At 38.6% G+C, this 10,053-nt stretch overlaps 1 protein-coding gene across 4 annotated transcripts in view; it reads left to right on the top strand.

Moving 5' to 3' along the window:
• daam1a (dishevelled associated activator of morphogenesis 1a) overlaps positions 1–10,053 on the top strand; it is a 45,804-nt gene continuing 35,751 nt past the window's right edge. For 2 of the 4 annotated variants that reach the window (XM_026243761.1, XM_026243757.1), the window contains exon 1: positions 1–102. The gene's annotated coding sequence lies outside the window, so the exon portion shown is untranslated. Of the gene's footprint in view, positions 103–442; positions 1,028–9,454; positions 9,812–10,053 lie in introns of those variants that run through there. The other 2 variants (XM_026243759.1, XM_026243758.1) reach the window with 2 other exon arrangements.

Below are 10,053 nucleotides of genomic sequence, written 5' to 3'. Positions count from 1 at the left end.
GATGACGTCACCTGCCTGTCGGATCGTGCTGTATTGTTGCACAGGGGGAATGAGAGCGCACGAGCCCAGAGCGTTCGCGGGGAGGATGGGACTGTTTACAAGGTAACTTCTCAATCTCAGACCTCAAACTGACAGCTACATGACACGTCCAGAAAAACAAACAGTATAAATACAGCCGACTTTGGACTTCTTTTGAAGTGATTTGGCTTTAAAGGGTGGGACATAGAGATGCATGCAAAATCGGCGGTTCAACGGACGAATGACGCTCGTCTAATTTCTAAAACAAATTAAATACATTTGTTTTCATTTTCGATACGTTTGTTTGTATTGAAACCCTGTCTGTTTGTGATTATTTCTTCACTTTGATAGTTCACGTCAGAAAGTGCACTTCATAGTGTTTTTCTTTAGTCTACTTACCAACTCATGACAGTTTGATACAGTGTTGCCATTTAAAACTCATTTACACGCTAGGTTTACTTCAGTTTAATTCAGACAGTGGTTGTCACTGTTTTACCAGATGTTTTGCTACAGTTCATGAAGGACAAAGGGAAGTTAATAAGTAACCAAATGAAGATCTACTTTTCATGCACGGCAGTAGAAATGCTTTTTGGAAAAACTGTTGCTTTTGATGCGAGTTGTGTTTTGATAAAGAAATGTTTTACGCAGTGAAACTTAAAATATCAGGAGCAAGATGGTGTTTATTCACAACAGAAGTATGCACTAAGTTTAGTGCAATGGAGCACAGCGATTGTTAGTAACTTGTGGTCTTGATGGAGTATGCATTGGTTTTTGGCGCATCTGTTGTAGTTTTTTTTTCTCTTTCCTGGGTTGATTCTGAGGTTGTTGAGGACAAAACTGAGGCCATGGTATTCTTTGTAATATGATAAAAATAAAGTTTTAAAGGAGGAAAAATTCTCATATTGATGGCATCCATTCACTGCAGAGGATCCATTGGTGAGAAAGTGATGTAATGCTAAATCCGTTCCAATGAAGAAACAAGCTTATCTACATCTTGGATGACCTGAGGGTGAGTGAAGCAAAATTTCATTTCTGGGTTAACTATTCCTTTAAATCTTCTTCCTGATTCTAACTTCCTTCCTTCCTTCAAAATGAAATATGTCAGTTTGGCAAGAAAGACTGCTTGTCAAGCAATTTCATGGGGTCTTTTACGTGCCGTAGCTTTACCACAAAGATCATAGACTGATACTGAACCTGTGTGGGGTCTGTTTCCTGATGGTTTGGATGATGAAAATAATTCTCCTAAGATTTCTTACATCTGTTACAATCTGTTACATTTGTTACAATTACATCTGTGAGCAATCCACCTCAACATTTTAAATTATTGCAATAACAAGCAGTTATAACATTCTTCTATGATCAAGCTCACAAGCACAGACTTGCAACAACAGTATTGCAGCGATATTAAAGCAAAGAAGCATCTCTGATCTGACCGAAATTGCTGCTCGCTCATGGATGTAATGTAGGTTCGTTCGCATCGAAAATCATTGCCACATTCCTTTATATCCACGACTGCTCATCCGGGGCTGTTTGACCTTATTAATTTGTTGCAGCGTGCTGTGTTCAGCGTCTCTCGTTTAGTCACACCTCTAGTGCTTAACATGCTAGGCAATAAGCCAAATCCCTCCAGCATGGCCCAGAATTGCATGCCTGCAGTCCCAGCCCTCGGTCTTCTTTTTTTTTTTTTGGGACAGGGCTGATAGAAGGGTTTGTGTGCATGCATGTCTTGCACAGCAACGAGAGTTTGTTTTGCTTGATTGGGGAGGCTGGTAGAGATGCTGACATTAGACGTGTGGGAAATGTCTTCAATTACTGAGGTGGGGTCACATTAACACATCTGAAGTATCTCAGTGCTAGAGAATGCCAAAGTAGCGCCAAGACTTGATACCGGGACTTCTTTCAGAGTGCAACCGATACCAGACGCAAGACTCCACCCTCCCATGGGCTCTGCCTCTGAGCTAATCTGGTTAAGTGCTTTTTTTAGGTTTTAAGTGGTGTTTATGCATAGTTTCTGTGTCTCCCGAGTGCATAATGTATGATGAAATATGTTGTAAATAGAAAGACACGTAATATGTCTGCGTTTTGTGGCATTTGGAGCTGTTTTAGTTTTGCTGTGTGTACACAATTGGAAGTAAGAGAAAGACGAGTCGGTTTGGATATTCTGGTCTGATTATCACATGCTCATGTTGCTTTGCTAAAATAGAGAACCTTAATCTTGTTTCAAGTTTGAAGACAACACCCAAAACCCTCAAGCCCATGACAGCCTCTCTGTTGTATCCATGGCAACAAGAGATGTCTTCAAAGCTCTGTGAAGGATGTCTCTAGTTTGTCTAAAGTGCTATGCTGTACACCTTTTATTTATTTATTTTTTCAGTTTGACATTCTCTGTTTGCCAAAACAGCGCAATAGAGGATTGGAGCTTGTAGTCGATGAAGTTGTAACGCTTTGACTCGGATAAAAGATAAAAAACGAGGAATTTGTGTCACACACATTTAAAGGCTGGTACACGGCAACGTGCACTTCTCATACACGAGACGAGAGATTAACTCTTTCTTGCCATTTCAAATGAAGTAAAGACAAAATAACAAGGTGGTAGAACAAACTTATCATCCATACTGGTTCTCCCGTAGTAACCACTTAAAGACTGATCACTTAACTTATATAACTCGCTATGTGGTGATGACATAGAAGGACTATGTGAGAACCACTATGGATGATAAGTTTGCTCTGCTGCCTTGTTATTATTGTCATGCACTCCGCTCTATAATGTGATCGTGATGCATGCAAAATACATAGTTTTGGCCGTTACAAAGTCCCCATCCACAAACAGACATACATCGTCTGCAGATATAAGGTATTTCATTGCACTTTAACAAGTAATCTGAACAGTCTATATGTGTGTAATATTTTAAACAAGCCCTCACTAACTGAGTTTAATGCCACAGTTATGTTAGAAATCATCTCATTCTTGTTTCTGTGGCGGTGCGTCGGTCTCATCATGAGGCGTGCGCTCCGTAGCTCTGTATGGCTGATGCATCAGTTCACTTCTACTCCAAACACATGAACTTACCTGTTTTGAATACTTATATATTTAGAATGTTTAATTATGTCCAACATTACTGCGCGGTTTAAAACACCAAATAGTTATGCTATGCCTAGAACAAAGAGTCTCTCTTACTCCACCCATGCACGATAATATCATGTATCGTCGATCTCATGGGCTGACGATATGACAATTTGAAAAATGACCATATCGCCCAACACTAACATATATAATTTTTTATTTAATTTTTTTATTTAGTGGATAAATATGACCCGTATATTCATTTGACTAATTTCAGTTTCATTATGAGCAAACTTTATATATTGTCATTGTAAAGACACCCACTGTTTGTTTTCCTTTCGATCTGTTATATCAGTAGTGTCTTGGTGTCTCTTCTTCATAAGGTGGTGTTTGACTTGTACTGTACTGTACTGTACTGCACAAGCCTGCAGAAGTAGTTGATAGGGTATGTGTGTGTGTGTGTGTATGGATGTGCCTCAGGGTTTGTGTGACTTGGATAAAGGAGGTGTTCTGGGAGGCCTATCCCAGCTCTGTCCAGTGTAGTGGAACAAAAGCCCAGTGTAGCGGTTTAAATTTGCCATTCTCTCCTGGATAAAATTCAGACAATGCTCTGATCTCATGTTGTTAATGTTACAATCTCGCAGTCTTGCACCCCAGTGCTCTAACAACCATTGGTAGATGGCTCTCAGGTTGGGCAGGGGACACACATACCATTGAACCAATCTGTCCTTTTTACAAGTTCCAGTAGTATCAAGCATTGCCACGGCCCATGGCATCCTGTTGCAATCTACAACTGATGCAAGAGCTAACATTCCTTAATGGAGAACAAGTAAATGTCTGCCTTTGACAGTGCAGTTTGACTGGTATTCATGAAGGTTCCTTGCTGTATAGGATTCCCAGATACAGTATGTAGACTTTGAGCTTGACGGAGGGTGGAATGGTGCCAGTTTAGATAAACAAAATCCAAAGCCATTTCCAAATTAGGCAAAAATGGCAAAGGCCAATCTAATATTTACACAGGACAGGTGTAGAACATATACGTTTTCAGGGTATGTAGTATTCTTAGTCATATTTTATACAATTAAACCATGAAACCATTAATTTTGCTTTTGTAAAAACTAAGTGGTTATTTAATACAGAGTTATTATGCTAAGCCAGTGGTTTTCAAACTTTCTGATGCCAGAAACCCTCAGAGACATATTGCATAAAAACCCTTTGATGCTTTTTATTTTATTATATTTTATTTTATCCCCTTTCTTTTTTTAATTGTTAGGGCAGCTGAGAGATTTTATTTTATTTTCTGTGGGAGCAGAAAATGTAAAAAAAAATTATCTTCCATTTTTCCATTACTTTTCATTTTTTTGCTCCATTGTTTGGATAACCAAGATATATTAATTTAATTTACATTTTTTTATTAATTATTTCTTCAGTATTTTTCTTCCTCCAGATTCCTCTAGCCTCAGTGATACACGGGGAAGCATGACGTAGTTATGAAGTAATGGATTCACTAGATGAAGGTGGAGCCCAACAGCCATTGTCCTTTGAATCAGAGGCTCGAGTAGTTTACTGAAGCAGCAAGAAACTGTGTAAGCCTTCAACTCCACTTGCACCAGGAAGACAGGCCGACAATAAATATGCTTGGGGATTGAAACAAAGATGTTTGGGAGGTCATTGTATTCGAGAACTGAGGAAGCTAGATAGCTTTGCAGAAGGGAATGCCTGCGACCAGCCAGCATTAACTAAACATTTCAGTGGGCCATGAAATGTGTGCAAATGTGGGTTTAGCTTAAGTGGAAATGCAAGTTCTCAACAAGACCGCTGAGGCTGAAAATGCAATCAAGTCTGAAGGTCTCTAATTGGCTCTGGGTTGGTGCCGGCACATGTGGTAGGGTGTTTCCAAACAGTAGCCAGTGGCAGTGTGATTGTCGGGGGGGATTTTTATTGGCCTTTTTGTTACCAGGGTGAACCAATATGCTTCTTCGGGTTTGGCAATGACTAGAAGCCCTTCAGGGTGCACATTAGAGCGATAATGGTGGGGAAAACTGACTACATTTGTCCTGCGGCGTGGAAGAAAGGCCACAGAGCTCCCACTTTCATCCCCTCGACTACGGACAAAAGCAAGACTATTTATGCCGCCATTCTCGCCAGAACTGTTTTTGAAAAACCAAACTATTCATTCTCTTTCTGCCATATTTAATGAGGCCGATAATAGTTGCGGTAGGGTTAGGGAATGCTGGGTCATGTCTCTAACTTAATTATTTCCATGTTAGCTACCACTAGCTGTCAGACTTGATGGTTAAATGGCGCTTGTCAACACTGGCTGTCATATACAGCTATACAGCTGTGTATGTTTAAATAAATCACAGGTTGTTTCTAAAGGGCGAGGTTCTGAGTCGTCACACCTTGAATTCATTCTCCTGTGTGTGTGACACATCTAAAGTGAAAAAAAATGTTTCCTTCATGCATGGACCAAAACAATGACTATATTAATGTAAAGCTCTGACTGCTTTGGATTAGATTTGTATCGTATCATATAATGAGGACAGAAAACTTTCACCGGTTTGAACTGGCTGCTGCGTCTTCAAGATCTTTCTGGCACGTTTTTATATTAGAATTTGATTTGTCTGTTTGGAAAGTGACTTTATGCTTGTTTCTATTTTGAGGAAACAGGATATCCCTTCTTTTATGGCAACAAAAGAGGTTTTTTTTGCTGTGTAATGAGTGGGTGTGTTGATATGACTCTTGAGTAAATGAGATGAGTGATTTCTTCTGGCCTTTTGCAACCTTTATACTTTTCCAATTCTGAATTATTCCAGCTTTTATCCATTCCATCGTAAGAGGTTTTCGGCCAAAGGGAACAGTGTTATTTCTTCACTTTGTATTTTGAAAGGATCAGGGAGGTTGTTCTGGGATAATCAGGGGCAAGGTCAGAGGTGGGTGGTGGAATAACCCTCTAATGTGTGGTCATGCTATAAACACTTTCCCATAGGCCCATGGGTCGTGATGCACATGCTGTCATCAGGCACACCCATTTCCCACACCCGTCTCTATACCTGACAGTCTAAGGGTGTGAGAAAGCCCTTAGAGAGGAGACGGCTGTATGTTTTTGCTCTCAGAGTTTACTCAAGACTAGGGCTGTCACTTTTAGTTCGAAAATCGATTGCACAATCGATCGGACCAACCAAAAGAAGTTTCGAAAATGAAAATAGGGAATCGATTTTAACCAAATATGTACACTATTAATTTTAAAAGAATTAAACAATTAAAAAATATAGATGTAACAACTCACAAACAAGCAGAAAAGAAAATAATGAATTCTGAAAGTGCAGTATGCGTTGCGAAAGCTAGATATAAAATACCAGAAATTTTATCCCACTGACGTCGAAAGCAGCCTCTCTGCGTTCACACCAAACGTGAATAGAGCGTCTGGCGCGAATGATTTCAATGTTAAGTCAATGTAAAGAAGCGTTTACATGCGTTTGGAGGTCTCGCGGCGCGGTAGACGTGAATTCTCCTCATTCGTGCATCTAATTACAGGAGATTCTGAGTTATGAAAAGGACCATTGCAAGCTGACAGCGATACCCCCACCTTGCGCTGCTGCTGAGTGTCTCTGGGACATCAGTGCGGTCGGAGCGTATCTTCTCAACAGCTGGACATACAGTGAATAAAAAATGCTCTGCTCTGGACCCTGAAATGTTGATCGACTTGTTTTCCTGTCCAATAAATTTGTAATGGTCCTAGCCTTTTGGTGCATTTCCTTATGCCTGCCTGGTGCCGCCTAGACTAAGTGTCGGTTACGTTCAATAAAAAAAACACACATGGCCTGTTCTCAAGTCCATTTAAAGTTTCATTTTTCTGAACAGTTGTTTGAAATGGATTGAATCATTTTTTAAAATGATTTTTGAATTGCCTAAATCATAAATGCAGCCGGGTTGAAGCCTGCAGAGATGTTTTTCTTTTGTTATGGCAGCCGTCCCCTCTTGCATATATATTTTTTCGAGAATGTTACACTCCTGTTGCTGTTTGTTATTCTGCACGAAACTTCATGCCAATAAATAATAAATATTGCTGACTTATGTGTTTCCAGCGTTCTCTTTGCATTCGTCAGTTATTTGACGTTGAAAAAGGAAACTTTTTTTTCTTTTTTGACATGGAAAATTGATTTTACAATTGATTCAATGAACACTTATGTCTAAAAAAGCTTGAAACATTGAAATAGTTTCCCCTTGTCAAGGTGTGGGAGTTGAGGTATGTTGAGCGGTTATGAAAGGCTGGTGCTCCGCTGTGTAAGTGCAAAAGGTCAGCAAATTGTATTTTGTTTTATTTTATTTTGAAATGAATAATAGCGTTTCATGCTGATATGACAGTCAAATAAATAGTTCAATTACAGTGCTCTCATGGTCAGAATCTGAATTAAATTAATTTTTAATAAGCTCATAATGTTTCATCATTATCAGATTTTTTTGTTGTGCATTTAATTGCAAAAACAATTTTTTTTTATTACTTTTGTACTTGTATTTTGTAAAAAATGTATTTGGCATAATGTTGGCATAGACTCTGACCTCAGATGGTAGCGGTTGTTGTGCTGATGCAGTGAAGTGATTGTATTTGTCTGCTCCACTGATGCAAAGAGCAAAGTCCGTGATCAATAATTTCTGTCAACAGACATACATCACCATTAGCAGTGCCCACACTTCCTGATGATGACCCTTACCTGACCTTGGTGACCTGTGCTCAGCACAGAAGAGGAAAGAGCCAGATGCACTCTGGTTCATGTCTTTTAAACAGAGGAAATTTGATCTTCTCTTGGAAACCAAGGCTTTCATTATTGCTTCTAAGTAGTATTCTGGGAAAATAATGGCATTTCATATCTGAAACGGAGTGCTCTAGGAATGCACCCAGACATTGTGTACGTGTTTTTGTGTGCGTCTGTGTGTAAGTACAGCTGATTGGATGATGGAGGTCAATTGAGTGACGTTAACTAGTGATTAATCAGTTGCTGAGTGATATGGCTGATGTTAACTGAATAATCACTCAGTGTTTAAGATACACTACGTGACCAGACATCTTCTGTGTGAGTGTCAGTTTAAGTCAACATAAGCCACACATGATATTGGTCTTATTTTAGATTATTTTAGCAGTGCATGCTATTAAGAATTTTTTGAATCAAAATTTAATAACTTGGTCAGGCTCTAAAACAACTTTCTTTTTCAGCTGGTGTTCAATGTCTATAACCAATATTGACAGCATTCTCATCCAGACCTAGATCCTTATTTTTCAAACTTTAATCAGTCCAGTTGAACTTAAAAAAGCCATTACAAAAATAAAATTTGTTGCAGATGGCATATCTTGTCAAATTGAATGTGTTTTTGAAATCAGTACCCAAAAACGTTTGATTTATTAATTTGCCTGAAAAGGCCTATTTGCCTAAAATGCCTGAGAGCTTGGTAGTGCTTTGCTACAGAAGGTCCAAAAAAAAAAAAAGGAAATAAACACTAACATATCTGCAGGAAAGATGTTCTGTGACAGCTGTTCGGCTTTTTAATCGTCCTCTCCAGCTGTTTCTAAGCCAAAGGTTTGTAAAATGTTAATAGACAGAAGGCATTCAGAATTATGAGCATTTCAAATCAAGTCTTGCAAAATCTGCTTTAACTTGTTTACTATCTTCACTGCACCCACTAACAAAAGCAAGCTTTATTTGTAGGCACGCAGAGACATTTTGTAAAGAAAACATCTTTATTTGTGAGGATTTGTACTTTGTTGGCAGTGTAAGGTAGTTTATGATGTTTATAAATGGTTTAAACAGTTTAAACTACATTTTTATGTTTTCTGGAGAAAATGTGTGGTGCTTTTTTTCCACAAAAAAGTGGTTTCTAAAGTGGCTGTCCAAGTCTTTAAGATATTCATGCTTGTGGTGTCTTTTTGGTTGTTATTGTTGTTTTGTTCATTTTATGGCCAATAGTTGAAAATCCTAAGTGAGATTTAAGGTATTATTCATGTCTATCACATTAATAGTTCAGTAAAAGTTTTTCTTAGTAATATTTATATAATATTATATAATATAAAATTATATTATTATTATTATTATTATAGTAAGCCATTTATTCATACATGGCTTTTACTTTCTTATTTATTTATTTAATATTTAAGTTTTTGACATTTTGTAATGGGCTTTTGTCAGTTTTATTAGTCCATGTGTAACCTAATATTGAATTAAATAATTAAACCTCTCAGATCTATTGTCACTGTACACTTGTCAGCTCTGTAATTGTGGGTGTAGTCAAACTCTGCAGTCTCTCTTATTGCCCTCCCATTAAAAATTGCAGAAAGGAGGCGTGGCATACAGGAAGAGGGTGGTCCCAGTCAGACCGGGAACATCTGTGTATGTGTGTGTGTAGACGGTGCACTTATTCAGACTCTGAGCTCAAGCTTACAGTTGTAGTCATATATTAAAATATTCAGACTGCTTATACTGTAAATCCATTGGAGATTTAAAACCGAGACCGTACTGTTTAGAAAATTCTTTTTTTTTTTTTGTGTTGATCTTGTGGAGTAGAGGGAGTTTCGCCTGCTATTTCAGGACCAGATTTGATGGTGAGAGATGTATGAGCCATTGCGGTTTGCATGCATCCCACACCACAGCGTTCAGAGCTGAGATCAACATAGCTCTCGCTGCCTGGATTTCACACAACGATGTGCTCTTGAGTCTTGACGTGCCTTACTGAGAGGTGAGCGTGCTGTCTTTGTTTTAAAGAAATCAAAATGTGAAGTCAGTTCAACATTGACGTTTGACTGGATGTTTGTCTCTGCTAGCCTAGCTCTGTTAGAATTTGTTGTGTGTGTGTTGCCATGTGAAGATACATGGATCGTTGCCGATAAGCTTTATGCATACTTACCCTTTGGCCTCAGATGAACTGGTGTGTATGTGTGTGTGTGTGTGTGTGTGCTTTTGTCTTTTTTCGTCCCTGGC

Source organism: Carassius auratus, unplaced genomic scaffold (genome assembly GCF_003368295.1).
Source record: "Carassius auratus strain Wakin unplaced genomic scaffold, ASM336829v1 scaf_tig00004433, whole genome shotgun sequence".
NCBI classification, from domain to species: Eukaryota; Metazoa; Chordata; class Actinopteri; order Cypriniformes; family Cyprinidae; genus Carassius; species Carassius auratus.
Note: the sequence above shows the minus strand (reverse complement) of the source record. Positions and strands in the feature narration are given on the sequence as shown.